The sequence below is a fragment of the Gasterosteus aculeatus genome, chromosome 8 (assembly GCF_964276395.1).
Source record: "Gasterosteus aculeatus chromosome 8, fGasAcu3.hap1.1, whole genome shotgun sequence".
Lineage (NCBI taxonomy): Eukaryota > Metazoa > Chordata > Actinopteri > Perciformes > Gasterosteidae > Gasterosteus > Gasterosteus aculeatus.
The window spans coordinates 7,219,940-7,235,091 of NC_135695.1; the positions used below are offsets into that span (position 1 = coordinate 7,219,940).

The following is a 15,152-nucleotide window of genomic DNA, read 5'->3' on the forward strand; positions in this document are numbered from 1 at the left end:
TCTGACAGACATACACACAGAAAGTGTCTTTCTGTCTGGGTGTCTGTCGGTCTGTCAGACAGTGTATGTGTGACCGACAGTCTGTCTGACTGTCGTCAGAATCACAGAAAGACAGAGTGTCTGGTCGGTCTGTCTGTGTTTGTCAAAAAAACAGCTTGTCTGTGTGTGTCTGACAGAAAGACACTTTCTGTCTGTCTGTCTGTCAGACGGAGTGTCTGTCTGTCTTTCAGTCCGTCTGTGTCTGTGTCAGACAGAACGTCTGTGTGTCTGACAGACACTTTCTGTCTGTCTGTGTGTGTCTCTGTGTGTGTCTGACAGACAGACACCCACTCTCGATCTGTCTCTCTTGCACGCAAGTTTGGCCACCTGCAAAGAAATGTGTGATCTATAATTATAATGGTAGGTGTGTATTTTAACAGTGAGAAACAGAACAATCCAGAAAACTGCATTTTATGACTTTATTTGCATTTGATGCAGTATTTTAACCCCCAAGCAAAACATTACTTAATTCTTGGTGGCGTAACCCTTGTTGGAAAGCACATACGTTTCTTGTAGTTGGTCACCAGGTTTGTACACAACCCAGGAGGGATTTGGTCCACTCCCCTTTGCAAATCCTCTTTAAATACTTCAGGTTGTGTGGCTTGGCAAAGCGAAGCTTCAGCTCCCTGTACATGAGCAAGGGCACCGCACTGCAGGACTGCAAATCATTATGGCGCAGTGTTTTTACAATAGTTTGCTTGGTTGCTGTGGTCCCAGCTGTCTTGAGATAATCAACAAGCTCCCCCCGTGTAGTTCTGGGGTTATTCCGCACCTTTCTGATGATCCCAGATACTGCACAAGACGAGATCTTATGTGGAGCCCCAGACCGAGGGCGATTGACCGTTGTTTGATGTTGATTCCATTTTAGAATAATCACACCAACAGTTGAGTGGCTCTCACCAAGCTACTTTCCGATGCTTTTGTAACTTATTCCATTCTTGTACAGGTCTACAAATTTGTCTCTGACGTCCTTGGAAAACACGTTGGCTTCCCCATGGTGGGGAGGTTCAAGGTGTGAAGTATGATTCTTTGGAAAGGTTTCTTTTATACACACCACCTATTGAGATCAGGTTTACCTTGTTAGGCCTAACGAGGACTAATCTTTGTGCTTCTTGGGCACATAACTGGTCATTGGGAGCCAGAATTCTTGCTGTTTGCTTGGGGGTTCAAATACTTATTTTCTGCATCAAATGCAAATAAAGTCATAAATGTTATAAAATGCAGTTTTCTGGATGTTCTGTTCTGACTGTTAAAATACACCTACCATTATAATTATAGATCACACATTTCTTTGCAAGTGGCTAAACTTGCAAAATCAGCAGGGGTTCAAATACTTACAGTGCATCCGGAAAGTATTCACAGCGCTTCACTTTTTCCACATTTTGTTATGTTACAGCCTTATTCCAAAATGGATTAAATTCATTATTTTCCTCAACATTCTACACACAAAAATCCATAATGACAAAGTGAAAAATGTTTTTTGTAAATCTGTTAAAAATAAAGAACGGAAACATGTACATAAGTATTCACAGCCTTTGCTCAATACTTTGTTGAAGCAACTTTGGTAGCAATTACAGCCTCAAGTCTTCTTGGGAATGATTCCACAAGCGTGGCACACCTATTTCTGGGCAGTTTCTCCCATTCTTTTTGCAGAACCTCTCAAGTTCCATCAGGTTGGATGGGAAGAGTCGGTGCACAGCCATTTTCCGATCTCTCCAGAGATGTTCAATCGGGTTCAAGTCAGGGCTCTGGCTGGGCCGCTCAAGGACATTCACAGCGTTTCTCCCGAAGCCACTCCTTTGTTATCTTGGCTGTGTGCTTCGGGTCGTTGTCCTGTTGGAAGATGAACAGTCGCCCCAGTCTGAGGTCCAGAGCGCTTTGGAGCATGTTTTCGTTGAGGATGTCTCTGTACATTGCTGCATTCATCTTTCGCTCAATCCTGACTAGTCTCCCAGTTCCTCCCGCTGAAAAACATCCCCACAGCATAATGCTGCCACCAGCATGCTTCACTGTAGGGATGGTATTGGCCAGGTGATGAGCAGTGCCTGGTTTCCTCCAGACATGACGCTTGTCATTCAAGAGTTCAATCTTTATTTCATCAGTCCAGAGAATTTCTCATGGTCTGAGAGTCCTTCAGGCGGGCTGTCATGTGCTTTTTAACTGAGGAGTGACTTCCGTCTGGCCACTCTACCAAACAGGCATGATTTGTGGAGTGCTGCAGAGATGGTTTTCCTTCTGGAAGATTCTCCTCTCTTCATAGAAAAACGCTGGAGCTCTGTCAGAGTGACCATCGGGTTCCTGGTCACCTCCCTGACTAAGGCCCTTCTTCCCCGATCGCTCAGTCTGGCTGTGCGGCCAACTCTTGGTAGTTCCGAACTTCTTCTATTTCCAGGTGATGGAGGCCACTGTGCTCATTGGGACTTTAAATGCTGCAGAAATCTTTCTGTACCCTTCGCCAGATCTGTGCCTCCATACAATTCTGTCTCAAAGGTCTACAGAAAATTCCTTGGACTTCATGGCTTGGTTTATGCTCTGATATGCACTGTCAACTGTGATACCTTATATAGACAGGTGCGTGCCTTTCTCAACCATGTCCAATCAACTGAATTTAGCACAGCTGGACTCCAATCAAGTTGTAGAAACATCTCAAGGATGATCAGTGGAAACAGGATGCACCTGAGCTAAATTTTGAGTGTCATGGCAAAGGCTGTGAATACTTATGTACATGTTATGTTTTCGTTTATGTTTATTTTTAATAGATTTGCTTTGTTTTCACTTTGTTATCATGGGTTGTTGTGTGTAGAATGTTGAGGAATGAATTTAATCCATTTTGGAATAAGGCTGTAACATAACAAAATGTGGAAAAAGTGAAGCGCTGTGAATACTTTCCGGATGCACTGTATTTTCCCCACTGTATATTATATTATTCGATGACCTGCTATGAATGGTAGTGCTGGTGAAGAGTAAAGAATTACACAACCCTTATTTAAATGAAGATTTTAGGGAGGAAATACTCATACTATGATGACAATATTCAAGAAAAGTTGTGGAAAGTGAGTTGACCTCATTCTAGTCATTGTGACGAGGTTCAGTGCCAAAAGTAAAATGAAACAACGGCCAATCACATTACAGGTGTAGTACATTTCTAGAACACGTGTGGAGTATGTAACGTGTGACATCGCAAATAAGGTGCAGTATCACCTAAGAAAATCAATCTGACTACTTGCTTGTTCATGATGAATCAACTGATCCTTTCTCTGACTCTCGTCTGGGCTCTCTCCAGCACAGGTAATTGTAATTATCTAATCTTTTTCTTTACTTTTTAATATATTTAACAGAGCTATAACTGAAAATATAAACAACTGAACTCATAATATACCTTTGTTTCTCACTGAAAAATAATTATTATTTTGAAAGACTTCAAACAATTTAAATGATGGTGATCCATAAAGAGGAATTATTACAGGAAGAGGACTTTAGTCATTACTAACCATTGACACCATTCAAACATTTTATATTTGGGATATCATCAGTATATAATGATCTTCTTTCTCTATTGCAGTACGAGCACTCCAGTGTTTGACTTGCACAGATGCACAGTGTTCAACAACAATACCGGTCACATGTTCCTCAGAGACAATGTGCATTACAACTTCCATTCAAGGTGGGGATTTATTTATACCTGCTACTTAAGTTAAATAAAAGTTAAGTGGAGTTATTTGCGTCTTCTGTCAATATTGACAAATTGCTCTTTTGAATTTTTAGCAACTTTATTAGGATTACCATTACAGCAAACAGTCAAGGCGTGTGCATCATCCTCCCTGTGTCCAGCCTCAGGCTCTCAGACATTTTCAGCCAACTTGGGTGTTGCAGGCGCAGTTGCATCTGCTAAGTGCTGCAACGCAGATAATTGCAACGCTGAAACTGTACCGGGTAAGTAAAGATAGAAAAGAAGCTCACTTAAGAGGAGAAAATATGAAATAGACTACAACTGCGGTCCCGACAACAACTGCGGCCCCAACAACAACTGCGGCCCCGACTACAACTGCAGCTCCGACAACAACTGCAGCCCCGACAACAACTGGGGCCGCGACTACAACTGCGGCCCTGACAACAACTGGGGCCGCGACAACAACTGGGGCCGCGACTACAACTGCGGCCCTGACAACAACTGGGGCCGCGACTACAACTGCGGCCCTGACAACAACTGCTTCACCGACAACAACAACAACTGCTGCACCGACAACAACTGCAGCACCGCCAACAACAACTGCTGCACCGACAACAACTGGTGCACCGACTACAACTGCGGCCCCGACAACAACTGCGGCCCTGACAACAACTGCGGCCCCGACTACAACTGCGGCCCTGACAACAACTGCTTCACCGACAACAACTGCGGCCCAGACTACAACTGCAGCACCGACAACAACAACTGCTGCACCGACAACAACTGCTGCACCGACTACAACTGCGGCCCCGACAACAACTGCGGCCCTGACAACAACTGCGGCCCCGACAACAACTGCGGCCCCGACTACAACTGCGGCCCTGACAACAACTGCTTCACCGACAACAACTGCGGCCCAGACTACAACTGCAGCACCGCCAACAACAACTGCTGCACCGACTACAACTGCTGCACCGACTACAACTGCAGCCCCAACAACAACAACAACTGCAGCCCCGACTACAACTGCTTCCCCAACGACAACTGCAGTATCAACAACGTCTGCCTCAACAACCGGTGATGCCTGCAGTATCCGAATGCGTGTGATCTATGTGTTGCTCAGACTCCTTATATTCATTCCTACATTTTCTTAAATCTATTATAGTCAAAAACTATATCATTTAGGCATGGTCTAATGTTAACCAAATCTTTTAACTATGTACCGTATTTAATGTGTCTTGTGAGATTATAACATCTTATGGCGGGCCTGTCAGATATTCTTCTGAGATGTTATAACTGGCCCTCACACAAATAAAACTACTATGACACCTGTCTGACAACCTTCGACTGACCATCACGTTTTTTCCCTTCTGTAGAGTTAACATAACGTTTATTTTTGTATATGTAAAAGGTTCATGAAGTTGTAAAGCTGTCAAGTCAACGCTCAAACAGAGTCCCTCTCACCCATAGAATCGTATTCTTCAACCCAGCTCCATTTGTTGTTGAAGAAAATCTCCCCCCGATGTCTGTCCAGCGTGAGAGAATGGGAAAGTTTTTCCCGCCATGTGTCCAGCTTCAACATGGAGCGGCCTGAAGCTACGTTCTCACCAGCCAGAACAGGAAACCCTGCTTTTATAACATCAAAGCCTGGTGCCCCCCCTCCCTCCAGTGCCAGACAAATGAGCCTTCTTCTTAACCGCTTGAATCAGTTTAGATAAAATATGTGAGCAGGAATCTTGTACGTTATTTCTACATAATTTGGAAACAAGGCACTTACCAGCCTGCCTAATGTTTTTATATTTTTTATCTTGACCTTTTACCAGGACCTTTTCCAGTCTTGTTTGTTCTGTGAACATTAATTGTAGAAAGATATTTAGAATTAGACACAGCTTATAGAGATTTGTGCACATGGTTGTAAAACATATTCTCCCATTGTGAATACGGGTTTGAAATTAGGTCTAGTCTATAGGGAGAATTTCCAGAGGAACATAATTTCCCTCTGCTTACTTTTAAGGCAACGTAGGCTAAATAATAATACTACTAGATTTTATTTATATAGTGCTTTACATGGTAGGCTACTCAAAGACGTTTGACAGTAAAACCAGCACATTTAGCACATAAACACGGATACAGCAATGAAAACAACACATAAAACAATCATATTGAAATCAATTAAAACAATCTTCAACTTTCCTAGTAAGTAGATATTTTTATATCTTTCCGCATTCCATTGTTCTGCGATTGTCTGCCAGGCTTTTTCTCCCTTTTGAATTACAGCTGCCGTATTCCCTTTTTCTGCATATTATGCTTCACCTCCTCATAAGTTTCCATGATTAGTTGGTGAAAAATATGCTGCGCGCGGCGTCTTCTCCATTTATGCATCAGTACATCTGTGATGGATACCACGGTCTACTTAAGAAAGCCGTGGACGTGCACTTATCCCAGCTATGTACACCTGCATTGACTCAGCTCCCCCTTCTCATCCTGGCAACAGATTAAGCCGCGACGAGCGAAACACAATAAGTCAAGCTGCAGGTTGCAATTGCAGGTACCAACACCGTTATAGGAAGGATGACCAGTCATATAACTGTTATCAGAAACACACACATGCCTGTGACCTTTTATTGCTAAGGGCCAAAACCATTGTAGGAAAGATGACCAGGCACATAAGTGTTGATACGTGCGTGGGTGTGTGTGTGTGTGTGAGAGAGAGAGATAGGTCACAACCTTATGTGGCCTAGTGCCACGGTGCCAACACAGTTGTAGTAAGGATAAACAGAAAGTGCTTTATGACGGGTGTGTGAGGGAGGAGTCACAACATTACACAACCCAGATACAGATAGGGATGAGAAGTGATATTTTGGTCCAGGCCCTGTTCTTCGTATGTGGCTGTTGGAAAAACTGCAATAATGTCATGTCAAGAAAGGGGTGTTTAGACAAAACAGGACTATGTGTGTATCATTTGTAGAATAAGTTGGGTGTATGACATGTCGGCTGAGATAAGATGACCGCTCAGAATATGAAATCTGTGTGACGTGTATGTCCGGTGTCCAGAAGGCCACTCAGTATCTCATAAGGATTAGATGTATAAAGAACATGATGGTCCTTGTGCTCCGGCGCAGGTTCATTCTAGCCAGCTGAATTAATTCAACACTCCAAAAGGTGTCTCTCACACACTGTACATTGTCTGTACAGTGCTGCGATGCAGAGAACATCTGGAAAGCTGCTGCTGTGATCTTCGTAAAATTCTGTTGGTTTATTTATCGCTTAATAAACGTCTGGATGTTCCATGTTTCACTGCTTCAATTGATCAAATGCCTGATTGTAAATAACAGACATATACTGATTCGCCCAGACACGGATTCACACACACATAAAACTCCTGGCTCTGTGTATGTGTCATCTACACATAGATATGATACAGTACATATATCCTCATAACTATCAATTAGACACTTTGGGCTTGTTTTTATCTACCTATTCTAAAAGAGTTGAGATCATTATTGTCAATGGATGATGATGCACCCATAAAGCCGCCTGCCAGCAGAAACATCTAAAGAAATATCTGATTGATTAGAGTGACGAGGCACTTAAAATGAGCCTATACAGTGTCAGTTTTTGTCATGATTATTCATTTAATGTATTTTGTATAGCACAATATCGCAAATGTTCCCCGTGCGGCCTGATCTACGTCATCTCATCCTGAAAGTCATCCGGCCAACGCAGTTAACCACGTACGAGGAACAGGGCCCTGGCAACAACTTCAGCCCCATCAATAACTGCAGCCATGACAACAACTGCAGGCCTGGCAACAACTGCTTTCCCGACAACAACTGCAAAAAGTTTTTGACGGGGCACAATATGTCCCGCTTTCACATGGAGCAGCCTGAAACCCTGCTTTTACAACATCAAATAAATAACAGGATGGTGACCCTCATGTGCTGACCTATATGGCACATGCTGACAAAAATCTGGAAGCCAGTAACCCCTGTAAGGAGATGATGATACATACTTAACATTGCAACCAAAGAAATACTGGTACACTGACAGTATTTACAAAAGTTCATTTTTTCATTTCAACAGTAAAACAGTAATTTAGAGGAGGAATCAATCATTCTTATTCTTCATTTGTTGTTCACAGCTGTTTAATCAGGCATTTTCTTTTGGGGTTGTAGTCAACATGATGTAATTGCAAAAGCTTGTTAAACAAGATTCCAGTTAAAAGGAGTGCCAATTGTTGACATGTACAGCTGTACGGGAAAAAATTTGCTACACTGGCCAATATAAGTCTCAACTACTTAAATGTGACAAAACAAGGTTTGAATCGGAATCAGAAACCTTTTATTGCCACATATGTTGCACAGAGAGGAATTTGTCTAAATGAATTGGTGCAATATAAGAACAATATAACATGAAGTCATATACAAATATACAAGAAAAAGTAAAAAAATAGAAAAACAGATAAGTATGTTGCTGATGGGAGGAAACTGTTCCTGTGGCGAGAGGTCTTGGTCCTGATGGATCGTATCCTCCTTTCAGATGGAAGGGGCTCAAACCGTCTGTGTCCGGTAAGAGGGGTCGGCAACCATTTTTCTTACCCGCCTCAGTTCTGAGGGCAAACGAGTCCTGGAGGGACATCAGATTGCTGCCAATCACCGTCTCTGCAGAGCGGATGACACGCTGCAGCCTGCCCTTGACCCTGCAGCGTACCAATCGGTGATGGAGGAGCAGAGAATGGACTCAAAGATGGTGTGTAGAAGTGCACCATCATTGTCTTTACCAGGTTGAATTCATTTAGCTGCCGCAGGAAGAACATCCTCTGCTGAACCTTGTTGGTGATGGAGCTGATGTTTAGCTCCCACTTGAGGTCCTAGGTGATGATGGAGTCCCGAAAACGGAAGGAATTCACAGTGGTGACAGGGAAGTCACACAGGGTGATGGAGAATGAGGGGGCTGCGTTTTCTTTGATTGCACACGCAGTACCCTGGTGGCAACATTTTAAGTTAAGTTAACCAGTGGCCGCAACCAGTACCAAGGCAAACAAGGTCGTACAGTGTCCTCTTCTGGTACAAACATGTACTGCCTGACTGTAAAAGTAATAAAGACATCTAAATAATCGATAGATACGCAATAATACCCACATAGAGAGCCTTTTAAAAGTATTAACCCCCCTTGGCGTTTTTCTTTTTTTGTTGCCGTACAACCTGCAATTAAAATTGATTTTTCGAGTTTTTTTTCCATTTGATTTACACAACATGCAGGCTTTGAAAATATGTTTTACTGTGAAACAAACAAGAAACAAGACAAAAAAAAACAGAATTCTTAAGCATGCATAACTATTCACCCCCCAAAGTCATTACTTTGTAGAGCCACCTATTAGTCTCTTGGGGTATGTATCTATAAGCTTGGTACATCTAGCCAATGGGATTTTTGCCCATTCTTCAAGGCAAAACTGCTCCAGCTTTTTCAAGTTGGATGGGTTCCCCTGGTGTACAGCAATCTTTAAGTCAGACCACCGATTCTCAATTGGATGGAGATCTGGGCTTTGACTAGGCCATTCCAAGACATTTAAATGTTTTCCCTTAAACCACTCGAGTGTTGTTTTAGCAGTATGCTTAGGATCATTGTTCTGCTGGAAGGTGAACCTCCGTCCCAGTCTCAAATCTCTGGAAGACTGAAAGAATTTCCCTGTATTTAGCACCATCCATCATTCCTTCAATTCTTACCAGTTTCCCAGTCCCTGCCGATGAAAAACATCCCCCACAGCATGATGCTGCCATCACCATGCTTCACTGGGGATGGTGTTCTCGGGGTGATGAGAGGGGTTTGCGCCAGACATATCGTTTTCCTTGATGGCCAAAAAGCTCAATTTTAGTCTCATCTGACCAGAGTACCTTCTTCCGTATGTTTGGGGAGTCTCCCACATGCCTTTTGGCACATACCAAACGTGTTTGCTTATTTTTTTATTTAAGCAATGGCTTCCGTAAAGCCCAGCTCTGTGGAGCGTTCTGCTTAAAGTGGTCCTATGGACAGAAACTCCAATCTCCGCTGTAGAGCTTTGCAGCTCCTTTAGGGGTTATCTTTGGTCTCTTTGTTGCCTCTCTGATTAATTCCCTCCTTGCCTGGCCGTGAGTTTTGGTGGGCGGCCCACTCTTGCAGGTTTGTTGTGGTGCCATATTCCTTCAATTTTTTAATAATGGCTTTAATGGTGATCTGTGGGATGTTTAGAGTTTTCGATATTTTTTTACGCTGTTACCCAACCCTGATCTGTACGTCTCCACAACCTTGTCCGTGACCTGAGCTCTTTGGTCTTCATGGGACATTTTAGCGCACCACTTTTCCATTATTTATTTTTTAGAATTTTAGAATTTTTTATTTTATTTCACTTCACCAATTTGGAATATTTTGTGTATGTCAATTACATAAAATCCAAATAAAAATCAATTTTAATTCCGAGTTGAAAGGCAAAAAAATAGGAAAAACGCCATGGTGGGGTCAATACTTTTGCAAGGCACTGTAATAGTCCGCCGAAGGAAGGGATAATTGAAAAGACGGTATGACTTTTGTGTTTCCCTCTATAACGACGCACCACAGTTACCTATGCTGCCGAGAGTAGCGAAGACGTGGCGTGAAGAAGGAGATCACACAAACACAATTACATTGAGCCTATTTTATTGTTGTATTGAGGATGCTCCTTTTCTTTTGCTCTGTCTGCCAACAAACAAACCAGACAGCAGTGAAAGACGGATCCTACCGACCGGAGACCGGGATTGTAAATATTTCTAAATAACTTTAGATATTTTTGGGTTTGGGTGAGTTATGTATATATTTACTGCAACTATATTGTTAATCTGAAAATCTAACTTCTTCGATGGTATGTCTGGGCTAAATAGTCGGGTATGTGTGTGTGTGTGTGTGTGTGTGAATACAACAAGCTCAGCCTTCTAAGCCTTCTATCAGACTTCTATATATTTTTAGCGTGTATAATTGAAACTGGTTTTGGATTCCTGATCTGCTCTTTTAAGTCCTTGCCATATAGTTGGAATTCCCACTTCAACCAACAATACGTACAAAGGTGTGTGAACGTGTTTCCTCCTACTTAATAACATGGTTCATCTTTGATGACATATTCTTGAAGTAAAATAGGGATAGGCAGTGACGTCCATTCAACAATAACAGGTGTGGCATATCAACCAGAAAACAACAACACAATACTGGGAACAAAAACGAAAACAGTGGACTTCGGGTTTTCGGTTTTGTTTGAATTAAACTATAATTAAACACGTTGAAATGTATATATATCCATAACATGAGAGTTTTTTGGTCTCAAGATAAACATATTTATATTACACCTCTCGCTCTCTCTCTCTCTCTCTATAGCTAAACTGGAGTTCACTAACTAAGAGTTGAGTTGATGTTTCCTCGAATTGTTACATATGCTGTTTATTTGGTTCAGAACACCGTAATCCGCTTTATTGCTGTTTCTGCCCCAATAGCTTGACACATCAGGACAGGGCTGGTGGTCGCTGGGGGCACCATCAGGATTGGGGCTAATAGTGCTGAAGTGAACTTGCAAACTTCCCCAGGTTTTTTTGTTATCTTGAAATAATGAAACATAGACTCAATGTTTTTTCTTTGCTGGTACGCTATGTGGCGTTCCGAGTTATAAATCAAAAGGCAAAACGAACAATAAAATGTTTGTGTATCGAACCCAATTGATAAACCAGAACACGTATCATTTTCAATGTTCTTTTATCTATGTATAAATAGACAGAGGCTGTGGCGTCCATACAAAAGCAGCAGGGGTTGGAATGTCACCAGAACACATCAACAGCAAAGCATTGCTGCGCCCAGTGCTGAAAAGATCACAACTGTAATGTGTTTTACGTATTGTGATATGACGTGCTGTGAATTACACAATCCTTATTTGAATGAAGAATTTAGGGAGGAGATGCTACAATACCAAAATTTAAGAAGGGGTGTGGAAAGTGAGTTGACGTAATTCTATTCAATGTGACAAGGTAGAGCGCTGAATGTAAGATGAGACCACACCCATTCATTCTGTACCAATGTACCACACCTGTGCAGTATATAACGTGTGACATCGCAAATAAGGTGCGGTTTAACCTCCTAAGACAAATTAATCGCAGTACTTGCTTGTTCATGATGAATCAACTGATCCTTTCTCTGACGATCGTCTGGGCTCTCTCCAGCACAGGTAATTGTAATTATCTCATTGTTATCATTTAATTATAATAATTTAATTGTATATATTTAACAGTAATTATTTAACTGTATATATTTAATTGTTAATGTATTGAATAAAGAAACAACTGAAAATACAAACAACTGAATATATGAAGTTGATGTTTGATTTCTCAATGAAAAGAGATCAATTCTATCTATTCTAACTGTTGGTATAACTAGAACATTTATTTCAATTAACAGACAGGGTTTAAATGTTGATTGAAATTATTTAATAATTAACTAAAGAGGGTCAATAAGAACCTTTTTTTGATTACATTATTATTCAGTCAGTAAACATTTTAGAAGTCAAAATTAATAGAAAATATATATGACCAAAACATAAATAAGTGTGGTGGAGTAAAGAATAACAGATCCCTTTGAAAGAGCACAACATTGTGTTATTTATAATCATTTAAAAATGAAGGGGAATGATTGCAAGAAGAGGACTTTTCAGTCATCACAAACCATCGACACATATTAAAGTGAAAATGTAATTTGACATTTGGGATATGATCAGCATATAATTTCCTTCTTTCTCTTTATTGCAGTTCGAGCACTTCAGTGTTTGACTTGCACAGATGCACAGTGTTCAACAACAATACCAGTCACATGTTCCTCAGAGACGATGTGCATCACAGCTTCCATTATAGGTGGGGATTTATTTATATCTGCTACTTAAAATAAAGAAAAGTAACATTAACAGAATTATCTGTGTCTTCTGTCAATAATGACGAATTGCTCTTTTGAATTTTTAGCAACTTCATCTGGATCACCAGCACAGCAAACAGTCAAGGCGTGTGCATCATCCTCCCTGTGTCCAGCCACAGTCTCTCAGACATTTTCAGCCAACTTGGGTGTTGCAGGGGCAGTTGCATCTGCTAAGTGCTGCAACACAGATAATTGCAACGCTGAAACTCTACCGGGTAAGTAAAGATAGAAAAGAAGCTCATTTAAGATGAGAAAATATGAAATAGATAATACAATTACTTTGATATCCTGTCATCTTCTGATAATTTCAAGGTTAATTTTGTGAAGTTGAAATGTTGTCTCTACATTAAACTAATTATGTTCTTTTTCTGTTTCAGTCCCTGGCAGTCAGACAGATAACAGCCTACGATGCCTCAGTTGTGACCCCTTTACCTCTCAATGTAATACTGTAATAACGTGTAGGGGAGAGGAGAACCAATGCTTTCAAGCAAGTGGTAAGTCTTGATCATAAGTAGTATATATGTATGATGTGTTTCTTTCTATTAATATTTCACTACATTCAATTGGTAATTATTGTACTTTTAACTGTATTACCTTTAACAGAAATACAAAGTTTAAAATATCCTTTTTTACAGGTATTTCAGTTATGTTCTGCATTGTTGTACTGCTTATTTTTTAAGTGGCAAACTGATATGGATGTTGTGTAATTAAAATGGAATTTTGCTGTACAGTGACAAGTGGATCCAGCACTTCTCCAGCCTTTGGCTGTGCATCTACAAACCTGTGTGCAGCTGCTGCCAGCCTGGGTAGCATTCCTTTCTTGCAAAGCGTTGGAACCATCAGCAGTGGACCATCCTGCTGTGGGACCAGTTTGTGTAACACTGGCACCATAACAACTGCTGCCCCAACTACAACTGCAGCCCCGACAACAACTGCAGCCCCAACAACCACTGCTGCACCAACTACAACTGCAGTCCCAACAACAACTGCAGCACCAACAACAACTGCTGCACCAACTACAACTGCAGCGCCAACAACAACCCCTGCACCAACTACAACTGCAGCCCTTACAACAACTGCTGCACCGACTACAACTGCAGCGCCGACAACAACCCCTGCACCAACTACAACTGCAGCCCCAACAACAGCTGGACCGACAACAACTGCAGCCCAAACAACCACTGCTGCACCAACAACAACTGCTGCATCAACTACAACTGCAGCGGCAACTACAACTACAGCACCAACAACAACTTCTGCACCAACTACAACTTCAGCGCAAACTACAACTACAGCAACGACTACCACTGCAGCGCCAACAACAACTGCAGCACCAACAACTGCTGAACCACTTACAATTGCAGTCCCGACAACAACTGCAGCACCAACAATAACTGCTGCACCAACTACATCTGTAGCCCCGACAACAACTACTGCACCAACTACAACAGCAGCCCCAACAACAACTGTAGCACCAACAACTGCTGCATCAACTACAACTGCAGCGCCAAATACAACTACAGCCCCAACAACAACAGCAGCACCAACAACTGCTGCACCAACTATAACAGCAGCCCCAACAACAACTGCTGCACCAACTCCAACTGCAGCCCCAACAACAGCTGGACCGACAACAACTGCAGCCCTAACAACCACTGCTGCACCAACTACTACAGCTGCCCCGACAACAACTGCAACACCAACTACAACACCAGCTATAACTACAACTGCAGCTCCGATAACAACTGCTGCACCAACTACATCTCTAGCCCAGACAACAACTTCTGCACCAACTACAACAGCAGCCCCAACTACAACTGCAGCTCAAACTACAACTACAGCCCAAACAACACCTGCAGCACCAACAACAACTGCTGCACCAAAAACAACTGCAGCGCCAACTACAACTACAGCCCCAACTACAACTGCAGCCCCAACTACAACTGCAGAACCAACTACAATCGCAGCCCTGAAAACAACTGCTGCACCAACTACAACAGCAGCCCTTATTACAGCTGCTGCACCAACTACAACTGCAGCCCCAACTACAACTGCAGCTCAAACTACAACTACAGCCCAAACAACACCTGCAGCACCAACAACAACTGCTGCACCAAAAACAACTGCAGCGCCAACTACAACTACAGCCCCAACTACAACTGCAGCCCCAACTACAACTGCAGAACCAACTACAACCGCAGCCCTGACAACAACCCCTGCACCAACTACAACTGCAGCCCTAACAACAACTGCTGCAACGACTACAACTGCAGCGCCGACAACAACCCCTGCACCAACTAGAACTGCATCCTCAACAACAGCTGGACCGACAACAACTGCAGCCCCAACAACCACTGCTGAACCAACTACATCTGTGGTCCCGACAACAACTGCAGCACAAACAACAACTGCAGCACCAACTACAACAGCAGCCATAACTACAACTGCAGCTCCGATAACAACTGCTGCACCACCTACAACTACAGCC

General features: G+C 42.3%; 1 long non-coding RNA gene across 1 annotated transcript; it reads left to right on the top strand.

Moving 5' to 3' along the window:
- The first annotated feature begins 3,159 nt into the window (after positions 1-3,159).
- On the top strand, positions 3,160-13,648 carry LOC144411357 (uncharacterized). The gene is made up of 5 exons (XR_013468507.1): positions 3,160-3,327; positions 3,602-3,703; positions 3,805-3,972; positions 13,042-13,158; positions 13,396-13,648. It is a non-coding gene; the product is annotated as an uncharacterized LOC144411357 (long non-coding RNA).
- Positions 13,649-15,152: the final 1,504 nt, after the last annotated feature.